This window comes from Heterocephalus glaber, unplaced genomic scaffold (genome assembly GCF_053883595.1).
Source record: "Heterocephalus glaber isolate CG9 unplaced genomic scaffold, H.glaber_assembly_v1.0 deba00001452, whole genome shotgun sequence".
NCBI classification, from domain to species: Eukaryota; Metazoa; Chordata; class Mammalia; order Rodentia; family Bathyergidae; genus Heterocephalus; species Heterocephalus glaber.
Window position 1 is genome coordinate 2,072,970 of NW_028258302.1, and position 13,212 is coordinate 2,086,181.

The following is a 13,212-nucleotide window of genomic DNA, read 5'->3' on the forward strand; positions in this document are numbered from 1 at the left end:
GAGACTTTCACTGCGGATGGGACCCAGGTCCTCCACGCTGGCCTGGGTCGACCTGTATCACGCCTGTTTCTGGAGCATCGGGACCTCCTCGCAGTGAGCCAGGTCCTCTGTAGGGAGCAGCCTTAGTCCCACAGCCCTGAGACCCCACTGCCTCCACAACCCCCCCCCCCCCCCCCCCGCCAAGATGAGGACACGCTGCATCTCCACGGGTACTGGTGCCGAAGGTTGGGGGTTCTTTGTTTGTCGCCTCTAGGCTGCACCGAGGAGGAAATCCTAACTGCTGAGTCAGGGGCCCCGATGTGCCAAGCAGTACTGGGTTTCATTAAGTGGGGATGAAATACAAATTCCTGCAGCATTCATGGCATTGATGTCCAAGGAACAGCTGCCATTTGTGTCTGAAAATTTGCAGTTGGGGGTCATTGTGAAACTTGATTGCTCTGTCTTGGGGACTTCTTAGAGTCCAACTCCACAATAAAGCCAATCAGACTCAACCATCAAATGTCAAATAGGAGCTAATGAAGCATTCATAGGCTGGGGAGAGAAATCAAGCAATCTCTTATTTCAGGATTATCCCTTCCAAATATTGAATCTGAGCTGTAAGCAGAAATTTTGGTAATTGCTTCCCCTCCTCCCTGGGAATGAGGGACCATTGATATTCACTTCATGTTTCAGCTTTCTGGAGAGAGCTTGACAAGGCGCTTGCTCCTGGGGGCACAGCACTGGGCAAGTGGCAGGGCGGAGCATCCTGGTATCTCTCTCCTCGCCACATGGCCCAGCCCTTGAGCTTGATGTGGGCTGGGTGTGCCAAGTGCTGCCTGCAGCTTCCATGGGGGCTGGGGAGGGGATTCTGCAGTGGGGAAGAGGGTCCCTCCCATAGGTCTCACCAGGTATTGCTGTGGTTTCAGGAGGGCAGCTGGAGCCCAAGGACAACGTAACACAACCAATCCGTACTTCTCTCCTGCTGCATTAGAAAGTGCAGAGTTAAGTGTCTGGTCTCTGCTGCTCCTTTGACTATCGGAGTGGAGACTGAGTTACAAGGGAGGGCTGCCCATCCCTGCTGCCTGCACACTGCCTGCACACTGCCTGCAAAAGCTGTTACTTAGATCCTCACCCCCTTAGGAATTTAGGCGAGTCACTTCCTGCGGCCAAGATGGCCAAATGTCCCTCAAACTGACACTCTCTGTCCATGTGCACAGTCTCGGGTGGAGGCAGCAGTTGGGTTGGCTGGAGGTTTACGGCTCTGGGTGGTCCTATGCCGAGGGTTCATCAAGAGTGACGGAGCCACTTGTAGCGAAAAGCTCTTAAGCAGCAGTGTGCCTCTGCCATCTACTGACTGGTTTATTCTCTCTACTGATTGGTTTTGGGTGGTGACAAGGCTCAGGGAGATGGCAGCATTGCAAGAGGGAGGGAGATCCCAGATCAACATATTTGGGATGAGGTATGTGGTAGACAGGGTGCATTAAATGGGCCCACTTCTCATGCCTTCCCATTGCCGTTTCTTGGCATGTGATCTTTGAACTCCTCCTATTAAGGTCGAGTTTAGTGGCCAGAGCAATAGTTTGTCTCCACTGGGATACACTGAGGCTGGAGCGGTGTTGTGTCTTTCAGCTCTGAGGCTGTCTCAGCAACTCCTGGACGTCTCTGCCTGTGGCACCTCAGCTGTCTCCGAATGAACATTCAGGCAGCTCTGCTGGAGAAGCAAAGGCACACAGGTAAGCCAAGCCACTCCAGCCACCCAAGCCGGGGAGTGTGAGTGAACCCAGCCGGATGGCTGTGCTATCCAGCGGAGCCTCATCTGGCCCCAATGCCTGAGTCTCACACACTCCATGCCACTGGAGTTTTGTGCTGTTTGTTATGCAGGTCCAGGACAGTGGATAACTGACACAGCAGCCACCAATTGGGAGTGAATCTACAACTTGTGCCATTAGATGTGTGGTGCTTCTGCTGTGATTAAACAGTTGCACACTTTGGATTTGACTTGCAACAGCAGTCTCACTTAAGCCTGTCCCTACCCCTTTCCTCTTGCATGTGAGTTGCACTGGATTTCTCTGCTGTCCTTGAATGTGCTGGGAAGCCCGCAGAGTTATGATCCTACACATTTCCCTCCATCTAGAACACATCTGCCCACATAGAACAGCTGCCTCTCTACTGAGATGTCCTCCCCTCCAGCAAGCCTGCCCCAATTCTCAGAGGAGGGTAATCCCCTCAACATGGCCCCCAGTCCCTCTGTACCTCCACATGACATTCAGTGCTTTAGGGGGTCCCCACCCAGGGAGTCTCCTCCAATGTGTGGGAGAAGCTCAGCCTGCTGTGCTCACCATGGCTCTGCTGTTAAGCACTGCTTGGCACATAGAATGGGCTCAATGAGTGTTTCTTAAATAAAGGGGCTGGTGCCAGTGATGGCATCTGGGGTCGGGGTGCTCAGCCCTTTTGACAGATCATGTCTGAGTGTGTGAGGACCCATCAGGCACCTCATGTCCACCCCCTCCCTGTCCCCGAGCCAGGCTTCACTCACACACAGCGAGGTGGCCCTAGTGCTATGGCCAATCAGCCTGGAGCCAAATCCTGGTTCTACTCCTTGCTGTGGTATCTTGGACAAGGTTCTGAATGCTCTTTGCTTCAGTTTCCTTAATGAAATGAAGTTTACGAGGGTCTCTGTCTCCTGGGCTTGCTCTGAGGAATAAATGAGTTAATACCAATGGCTGTCTGCATTCACAGATTCAACCAACTGCAAACCAAAAATATTCAGAGAAAAGACTGCATCTCTGCCAAACATGTATAGGCTTTTTTCCCCATTGTTACTATTCCCTAAACAATACAGTACAACTAGTTACGTACCATTTATATCCCATTGGTAGGATAAGCAATCTAGAGATGATTGAAAGAAGATGGGAAGGTATGGGTAGGTTATATACAAATTCTAGGACATTATATAAGGGACTTGGGCATCGGGGGTCCTGGGGAAGGCAGCCTGGAACTGGTCCCCCACGGACACTGAGGGATGGCCACGTATGTAAAGTACACACGCACAGAGCTTTGCAGGTAGTGAAAGCTATAGAAGCCAGGTGTTGTGGTGTGCACCTGTGATCCCAGCACTTGGAGAGGCTGAGGCAGAAGGATTGCAAGTTTGAGCCCAGCCTGGGAAACTTAGTGTTAGCAAGACCCTGCCCAAAATGAAAAAGAGCTGGGGATGTAGCTCAGTGCAGAGGTCCTGGGTTCAATCTCCAGTACCAAAGAAAGAAGTGTAAGCTATTATTATTCAAGATCAGGGACTATAGTTTATTCATTTCTTCACCCTCCAAATGACTAACCCAGTGCTGGAAAAAGAATGTGCTCAGTGTATGTTTTATTTATTCATTTATTTATTTTTGGTACCAGGATTCGACTCAGGACCTTGCGCTTGCCAGGCAGGTGGCGGCACCACTGAGCTAAATCCCTGGCTCATGCTTTATTTAAAAAAATTAAAAACAAAACAAAACAGTTTAGAGACTTTTTTCCTATCCATTGTGCTATGAATTCATAGGGCAGAGGTCCTGAAAATTCCTTTTCATTGGGTCTCATTACATCAGCTTCTCTGGGTAGAACCTTCCTTCTTTTCCTGGTCATTTTCTTTCATGGATTTTAGGAAACAGTCTCAGCTCTTTGTGTGCTTAACCTGTTTGTTGATACCAATGCCAACAGCACACCAGGGGCCCTGTGGACTCTTCTAGGCTAGCCAGGTAATGCATGTGTGGGGCATTTCTTCTTGAACAGTGCCTGGACAACTCAAGACTGTTTAAAGCCTAGAAATGTATAATGGAGATCTCTCCTCTCTCCCTTTGTGTTCTGCAGCATAGGTCTGCAATCCAGAACAGGAAGTGCATAAGACAGGCCTCGAGCCAGAAGACCAATGTGATTTTAGGAATGGTGTTCTCTCTGGCTCAGCAAAGAGTCCTGGTGGAATGGGGTCGAATGGTGTGGGTTTTGAGCCAGATGGACCCAAGTTGAATTCTAGTTTAGTCACCCTCTGTCCAGGCTGGGTTTCAGTTTCCTCATACATAAAGTGAGGACGAGGATGGTGGTGTCTTCTTTGGATTAAAGAGGCAGAGAATTTGGCTAGGAGTGGCATGGAGATAAACATGTTTATCAAAAAGAAAACCATCAGGACTGTCTAGGTATTTTGCCCCAAAGTGGTGAGTTTGTTCTGCATGGAAATCCTCAGTGTGAAATAATAATCCTAGGGTAACAATGTAGAACCGACTAAGCGCCAGACCCCACGTAAGAACTTTAAGTATATTAACTAACTTAGTGCCTTCCTTCTTCAGCTATATGGAGTATCAATATCATCTTTGTTCTCCAGATAAAGAAACTGAGGCACAGAGAGGTCTGTTTTGGAAATCTCTTGTGGTTGTGTGCTACTTAGCAAGGATGGTTTGGTGTGGGAGGAGAGAACCCATTCTCAGTATCTAGCAGAGTCCTAATGTATCCCTCAGCACGAGAAACCACTTCACAATAAGGTGGGTTTTTGCTGTTTAATTAAAACTTAGAAACTCTGATCCTTCAAAACATACTGTTAACAGAATGAAAACAAAAGCAACCAACTGGGAAAATATTTGTTAATCACATATTGAATACAGGATATGTATCCTAGGTACATTTATCACTCTCAAAAGGCAGTAATAATTATTTTATTTTTTTTTCCCATTAAGTTTATGGGTACATTTTAGGTATACAATATAGTTACATTCATCATTGGGAGCTTGTACCTTTACATGATATATCTTGGTTCTTATTTTTTCCCCATTCCCCTGCCCTCCCTTCACGCCCTCCACCCTTCCCTATTTACAAAGACTTTGTTTCCATTTTTTCCTTTTCTCATATTTTTTCCTTTCCCCCTCCCTCCCACTTCCCCTACCCCTTTAGACATTTTCTTCCTATTTCACATTATCAATTATACATTTTGATCCTTATTTACACTATCAGTTTCTCACACTAGAGATACTATTCGGTATTTACACATGTGTGTCCTATTTATTTCACTTAAGAGTATGGCTTCAATATGCATCCATTTAGCTATAAATGACTAGTTTCTCATTCTTTGTAGCTGAGTAGTACTCCATTTTATAAAAAAAAAAACAACACATCTTCTTCATCCAGTCTCCAGTTTATGGGCAATTGGGCTGTTTCCAAGCTTTAGCTATTACAAACTGTGCCACTATAAACATGGGTGTGCTTATATCACTGTGGTATGATTCTTTTAATTCTTTTGGGTAGACACCCAGTGGAGGAATAGCTGGGTCAAATGGGACCGCTAATCCTAGTTTTTTGTGGTATAGTAAAATTTTTTTTAAACGGGCAAAAATTTTGAGTAGTCATTTCAACAAAAAAGGTAGGTGGCAAATAAGCACATCAAAAATACATTGACCAGGTGTGGAAACACAGCCTTACTCCCAGCCCTCAAGAGGCTGAGGCAGGAAGATTGTGAGTTTGAGGCCAGCCTGGGCTATATGTGAGTTCAAGATCAGCTGGACAACACACTGAGACCCTATCTTAGAAAAGCCCACCAATCATCATGGGCTTAATCCAAATACACACCCACCAGAATAGCTAAAATATAAAAGACTGATTAAGTGTTGACAACGATGTGAAGCATCTGGAATTCTCACACACTACTGATGAGAACATAAAATAGTACACTTTGGAAAACAGTTTGGCAATTTCTTAAAAAGTTACACTTATTCCTACCTTATGTTCTAGCCATCCCCTATGTCACTGCTTCCAGTAGTCTATCCAAGAGAAATGGAAGCACATGTCCATACAAAGATTTGTACATGAATGTCCACAACAGTTTTATTTGCTTATCCATAGAGTGAATGGATAAACTGTTGTGGACAAGCGAGTTTGAACAATAGAGACGTGCCACTCTCTGTGTCAGATTTGAGCCCATTTATTATAGCTGGCAGCTGAGGGGACCTAGCACCCAGAAAGTTTTCTCAGCAATGGAAAGCAGTTTGATTTTTTTTTTAAATCATGTTTTTAGTTGGGGAGGTCTCAGGGGAGAACAAGCAGAATCTTATAGAAGCAGAGCCATGCCATGTTAGTGGGGGGTATAAGGAAATTTTATGCACTAGGTGAGCTATAAAACATCCTGCAACTGTAGCAAGTTTACTGTCAAACAGGATGTGGGAGTTTTGGGTGCTTTGTTTAAGCACAAGCACTTTGTTTAAGCACAGGTACAAAATGGCATTGAGGCACAAGATGGAGTTGGGTTGGCTATCACAAAACAAATATTGGTAATCTACATAAGGAATGTTACTCAGCAATAAAAAAGAACAGTTGATAATATGGATGAAGCTTAGTTATGCTATGTGAAGGAAGCCAGGAAAAAGATGAGTAGATCTTTATGAGTCCACTTCTTCAACATTATGTAAACTGCAGACCTGTCCATATGGACAGAAGCAGGTAGGCAGTTGCCTGTGGGTGGCCTGAGAGGGAGGGATTCTCAGGGGCTGGAGGGAAACTGAGGAGGCATGGATATGTTTATCACCTTGACTGTGCCATGGTTTCACAGGTGTGTATATTTGCCAAAGCTGACCACGGGGTCGCTCTGTCTTTAGTATGAGTCTGTAAATGACATCTCAATATTGCTCTAAACACCAAAAGTCATGTGGCCCTGCGACTTCAGCTCAGTCTCCCTCTAGGTTGCTGCCTATTAAACAATTATTTTAAAAACTGAAATCTCCAGTTGAGGCCAGGCCCTGGGCTGGGTGCTTACGTTTTGTTTTCTCAGGACTGAGGCAGAGCTAGTGAAGGCAAATGTCCCTGAAAGGGTATGGGGGCAGGGGTGCTGCTCAGAGGGCAAATCCTGGCCTATCTCAATCCTGTGCTCTGCTTTACAAATATGTTGCTCTGGCCCTTTTAGAGCGGGAGCTGGGTTCCTGAAATCTCCTGTGAGGGGGGCACTAAGGGACAGATGGGTTTCACTGATGCCCTCCTTTGCCTGTGCCAGTCTAGGGGAGGGCAGGTGTGCGGTGGAGGCCAGAGCCTGAAGGGTCTCCTCTGCAGCCTCTTCCAGATCCCTGGCACCTCGTGCATATTCCAGCTCACCTCCTGTAGTGCAGGAGCCGCACACTGACCAGGCTGACAGTGGGCTTCTTCATGGTCTGATGCACACAGGCGAGGGAAGATTTTTAATGCAGCTCAGAGAGGTTTGTAATGGAAATAACTATCATGTCCCACCCTACAGCCTCTTGTGTCTGTGTGGGGGTGGGGCCGAGATGCAGAGGAAACCAACCCCAGACACTGCAGCACGGCTCCCAGCCCCTTCCAGGAGACCAACACAGAGTTGCATCTTCTGGCTTGACAGCTCACCTAGGAGGACTGTCCAGACTGCTGGACACAGGGAGGCTCAGCACAAAGCAGACATGACACAGTGGACAGTGTAGACAACACAAGGACCAGCATCAGCAAGCAGAAAAGGATGGGCAAATAGATGAATGGATGCTTGAGTCTGTGATTCTGCACTGTGACAGACGGTGGAGGCACCGCAGATACCAATAGCATGTACCCCACCTTCATGATCCTGACAATCAAAGCTGTCTCTAGACACTGCCAAAGGCTACTAGACGAACCACTGCAGCTGTTAAAGATGTGCCATGTCAAAATACGCCAAGTTGGTAAATCAATGAGTTCTAGGCCCTGATCACTAGAGGCTGGGCCACCGGGCAGCAGTGAACCTGAATAACCTCGATCTTCCACTAGCTTCTATCCTGTCCCCCTCTTAGTGACAGCCTGGAATCCACTACCCTAATCCAGATAGCATTTGTTCTGTCCTCCTCTCACACACTTATTATTCTTTGTCTAAAAAGTATATAAGCAGCATGTTTTTGTTATTTCTTTGGACTCTACTCTTGTGAAGATCCCCAAGTACATGTAAGATAACAGAACTTTTATGCTTTTCTCTGTTTGATCAGCTCTTGTATTTATTGTGTTCCTCTATCCAACCAAAGACCCTCTGTAAGAAGGGGGGCAGGAGACTTTCTCTATCGTATACCACTTTGGACCACAGTTGCATCACCTGCAAAACAGCCACACTTGACCTCTCCAAGAACAAGATCTGGGACCAGACTGGCACTGTGCCATCCAGCAGCCATGGCCCCACCTGGAGCCAGCTGTCTGAATGGACATGTGCAGTGTTGGTAAAACACATACTGGATTCTGCCAGCTTGGTATGACAAAAACATTGCAAAAGAGCTCATTAATAATTTTCTCATTGATCACACATTGAAATGATAATATTTTGAGTGCATTGGATTAAATAAAAATACATTGTTAAAATTAATTTCACCTGTTCCTTTTTATTTTTGAAACCATGCCTACTGGAAAATGTAAAGCTGGCTATGTAACATATTATACTTCCATTGGACAGTGTTTGGGTAGAGATGGGACAAACGTTAGTCCAATGATGAATGAATCAGCATGATAATATGCTAACAAGAAAAGGAGAGGGGTGCGGCCTGAGGTCAGGGGTCAGGGGAGGCCGGCCTGAGGGAGCAATGTCAGAGTGTGGACTTCCGGGGGGTGAGGGGAGGGGGTGTAAGCCTTTGGTTACCATAACAAATATTTGCAAGAATCAGTTTAAAAAGAGGAGACTTGGCTCACAGTTTTGGAGAATTCAGTTCATGGTCAGTTAGGTGTGTTGCTCCAAGCACTTGGGGAGAAAGCCCGTTCACCTGCTAACCAGGAAGGAAAGTGACCTAAAACCTTTTCCTACACACCTTACTTCTAAAGGTTTCACCACCTCCCAAGAGCAGCATGGGCTAAGGACCAAGCCTGTAACACATGGGCCCTTGGCCGATGTTTACCTAAGCCACAGCAGAAGGGGAAGAGGGGAAGTGAAGTTTGCGCAGAGAGAACAGGAAGGCCAAGAGCTGCGGTGGGAGGGGCATGTATGTCTGGGCAGATGCAGGCCCCCAGGCAGAGGGCAGGGAGGTGGAGGCTGGCAAAGCCCTGCATGGGGCTTTGTAGGTCTGGGTAAGGAGTAGGGCTCCATCCTGAAAGCAGCGGGAAGTCACTGAAAGGGTTTTAAACAGGGAGGTGACAGGATCTGATTCGCTTTCTAGAAAGCTCACTGTCCTTGATGTTTTATCCCCCCTTCTTAGAGCCCATACATGGAGAGGGCTCTGGAATCAGGCTGCTGGTGACAAATCAGAGTTCTGTAACTATCTTTGTAACCTGGGGCAAGGAACTCAAACTCTCACTGCCTCAGTTTCCACATTTGTAAAATGGGGTTGAAGCTAACAACAGTACGTCCTCCACAGGACTGTCGTGATGACCAGATGAGTCCTGTGTGAAGAATGCGGAGGGCAGGACTGGCCAAGTAGGGAGCATTCAGGGCTCTTGTCAGCTCCTGAGCTGGCCTTTCTGTCTTAGAAGCCCTGGCTTTCCTCCTGGGGGCACACATGAAAATGAGCTGACCAGATTTGCTTTTGTATGTGTTTCTCTTTCCACTAGACTTCTTCCTGGGACTCCAGCCTGGTTAGAGTGCTTGCTCCCTCTTCTAGGGGGCCCGGAGGACATAAAGAAAGGAGCTTGGGGACAGTCAGGGAAAAGAGCTTGGAGACAAGGAGGGAACTCCATGCAGACCTCGATTCCAAATTTTCTCCATCTGCTGGATACCTCACAATTTCTCCCAACGCTGCTTCCTGAATAAAGCAATCTGGATAAAGAGGTCCTAGCCTAGCAGGAAAGCAATGAAAAATGAGCTTCCCTTGGCTCCAGCCCCTGGAGCACCCCATGTCGCTGCTAAGACGAGGCCGGAGAAGGAATGGCTTTCACAACTTCATGCACATATTTGGAGAAGGCCTTGATTCAGTCTTCTGACCACATTCCAAGAACCCAGCAGTGCCTCCATGAAGGGTGACCCCTGGGGGCAAGGCTGCTCTGGGATATGTTGAAAATTGCCCAAGAGCTTCCAGCAATGTTGGTGGCGTAACATGTATACACAAGAGCTCAACATCTTAAAAAATCCATCTGGGTACTGCATGGGGTAAACAAGAGCAATGACTTCTGTGACTCTGGATGTTAATGAAGCCAGAAGTTTCACAACAGTGCTCTTTCCTGGGCCTGACTTGCCATCAATGGACAGGTTCGGGTGGCCATCCATCGAACTCATTTCCTGGGAGGATAATACTCATGCTGTGAGCACCAGGGAAGGGAAGAGAGGCTCTTGCCAGCTGAGCTGGGAGATATGGACTCTTCCATTGACTCTTCTGCTCTCTACGCAGTCGGGATGTGAATTTGATCTAGAATTTCCTATTAAATTTGCTGCTTCTGTGGTAGACCATGGACACCTTCAGGGGTCCCAAGAGACTTTAGATCAACTTCATCCTTTCTAAACAAGAGCTTAGGAGTGTGTGATCCTGTATGCTGTTACAATTCCTGGCATCCCATCCCTAAAAGAATAAGCCTCCTTGTGTGTTCTCTTTCACCAGAGAAGTTTTCCAAAAGTCCCCAAAAGACTTTTGCTGTGTCTTACTGGCCAGAACTGTGTCAGGTGTCCTCTCATCTGACCAATCGCTGGCATTGGATTGTTATGATTGGCTTCAACCAGCCATGATTCATCTCCTGGCACCTTGGGAGTTAGTGGCAAGGAAGAAGTGCGGTGGGATTGTCTGGCAGAACCTTTACTTAAAAGCAAGGGTGAACCATTGTAGGGCTTTGAGAAAGACAGTGACATGTCTAGATTTGTGCTTCTAAGACACTCTGGCGAAAGAGTAGAAAATGGTTTGAGAGGATGTATGAATGGAAGCAAAGAGCTTTCATCACTCTGAGTAAGGTTGGATAGGATTTTATTTGTACAGCAGAAATACTCCCCCCAGACCCCAGGTTTTGACATGTTGCAGGGTAATGTTTTGAAAAACTTCCTGGTACATTTTTCCTTCTCGGCAATTTGCTTATTCCTTCTCGCAGGCCCTAATGCTGGACTGTGCCGCGCTGTGCCCCAGGGAAGGGAGAGAAGACCTGCTGAAACAGTGCACACCTGCCAAGCTTCACATCAGATTTCTTCACTCTACAGAAAGATAATAGCCTGGAACAGGGGTTGGCCGACACTGTCAGGTATGCCAGATATGCTGGTTGTTCTTGTAAAGCTTTATCGGGACTGGCCACGTTCATTTGCTTGTGTGTCACCTGTGCTGATTTGTTCTATATCAGCATAGCTGAGAGGCTGCAGTAGGGACTTCATGGCTTGCAAAGCCTAGAGTATTTATTACTTGCCCGTATACAGAAAAAAATATATATATCAATCCTAGTGGAGAAATGTTGACTTTGGAGAGAGGAGGCACTTTCTTGAAATATCTGAGCTGTATTCTTACATATCAAAATCCAAAGATTGGAGGGCCTGCCCCAGAGTAGGAAGGAAGACAGCACAGGGGAAGGTTCTGCCAGGCAGAATTGGGGAAAATCCCTCCAGGCCCGAGACAGGCCAGACGGGGTGGGGGGCACTGGATGGGACCTAGGAGAAGCTTCTGCTGGTCCCCCAAACTCTAGTCTCTGCTTGGACCATTTTGACACTTCCAGAAGGCCTGCCCTGGCCCCTCACACTCTACTGAGTTAACCCCAATTTTTACCTTACAAGGGCCTCCAGACTTCCCTTTCCAGAACACTCACTATCCTGTAATTCTTCACCCGATATTGGCTTAGCCTACCAGAGAGATAATTCTAGGAGGCAAAGCCTATAACTCATTTATGACCTTGTGTAATTCAGGATAACACTCAGCAAGTGCGCAATGCACGAATGAATAAGAGAAAGGCCATGCCCCAACTTATCTGTCTTCCATATTTCATTGTCTAATAGCTCTTGCAGCAGGCTTATAAAGGCAGGCTCCCTATTTAAGAGAGGAAATGACAAAACCATTAACCTTTGTGGCCCTGTTTTCAGGCAGGACTCAGAAACCACAGAAGGCCCTGGGTGCTTGACGTTGAAGTGTCTACACTGCTTTCCATCCATTACTTGCCTCTCCAGTAGATTTTGCTGTTATTTGCATGGAACAAAGACTTTGCCAGACCAGTTTCTAAGTTGGAGAAGTGAAGCCACTTGGTCACTGTTTAACTGAACCAATTAACTGGAGGTATGACAGCCACAAGCATGGACAAGACTCTTGTGCTGCAGAAGGGAGGATGTGGTTAAGTGTTCTTGTGCAAAGACATGTGGGGTGAGGGTGAAATAATTTTGGGCTGTACCTTATACTTTTGCGCATGTAAATTATACTTCAGTAACAAGTTAAAAAATAAAAAAGAAAAGCAAAATAGTCTTGGCATACATTTTGTGGCAAATTAACTAATGGTCAACTTGTAATGCCCAGCTGAACTGAATCAGTGTGCTCTGTGTGTGGAAGACCCACCTGAGGATTGTTGCCAATAGCCATAAAAAGAGAACTGGAGGGGACGATCTTAGCCTGTTGATTTCCTAGGAGAAGCTTGCTGGTGCAAACTTGGCTGCTCTCATCAAAGGAGGAGCTTAGGCCCTTGCTGTCGCTGGGAATGGCTGCTGTTCTCATCAGGGGAGCTCCGATCCTCACTGTAAGCATCACTTCTGGACTCCAATGTGGATCCCTCAGCCTGGTGACATAAATCCTTCATCCCACTGGTGTAGGTTTTCTGGCTTCCACCACTGGGCTTTGGGCTTTGCTGGTGCAGATCCTCAATATGGACAAGCATGAGACATTGCTGTGGGCTCTAGGCTTCTGGCTAGACTTGTGGGGGGCACTGCCTCATGCTCTAAGCCTTTAGCTGGGCTTGTATGGGACATTGCTGTGGGACCCAGGCCCTTAGCTGGATTCTTTAGGTCTCTAGTGTGTGGCTAATCTCTTGCACTACTCCATATTTTTGGGTAAATATCACAAAATAATCCTATAAATTATGTGTCCTGTATTAAATGTATTCCCTTGCCAAAACCCTGACTGTAACACTTTCTACCCTAGTCAATTTGTTAAAATAAAAGGCAACACATGTTTCCTGTTCAACAAGAGCCAGGTGCTCTGCTAAGCACCTGACATGCATTTTCTTGTTTAATCCTGACAACGACACCATCTACTGAAAAACAATGATTTCCTGAGCACCTTGCTGCGCCTGGTATCCTGAAGACCCTGGGATGCAAACAGTAAGCAAGACAGGGTAAATCCCTGTCTTGTGGAGTTTGCTTCCACTGGAGAGCTACCTTTATTAGTTTCA

The 13,212-nt window shown here is 46.7% G+C and overlaps 1 long non-coding RNA gene across 1 annotated transcript; it reads left to right on the top strand.

Moving 5' to 3' along the window:
- Positions 1-1,463: 1,463 nt before the first annotated feature.
- Positions 1,464-12,290, top strand: LOC110347116 (uncharacterized). The gene is made up of 3 exons (XR_015452715.1): positions 1,464-1,712; positions 10,951-11,097; positions 11,921-12,290. It is a non-coding gene; the product is annotated as an uncharacterized LOC110347116 (long non-coding RNA).
- Positions 12,291-13,212: the final 922 nt, after the last annotated feature.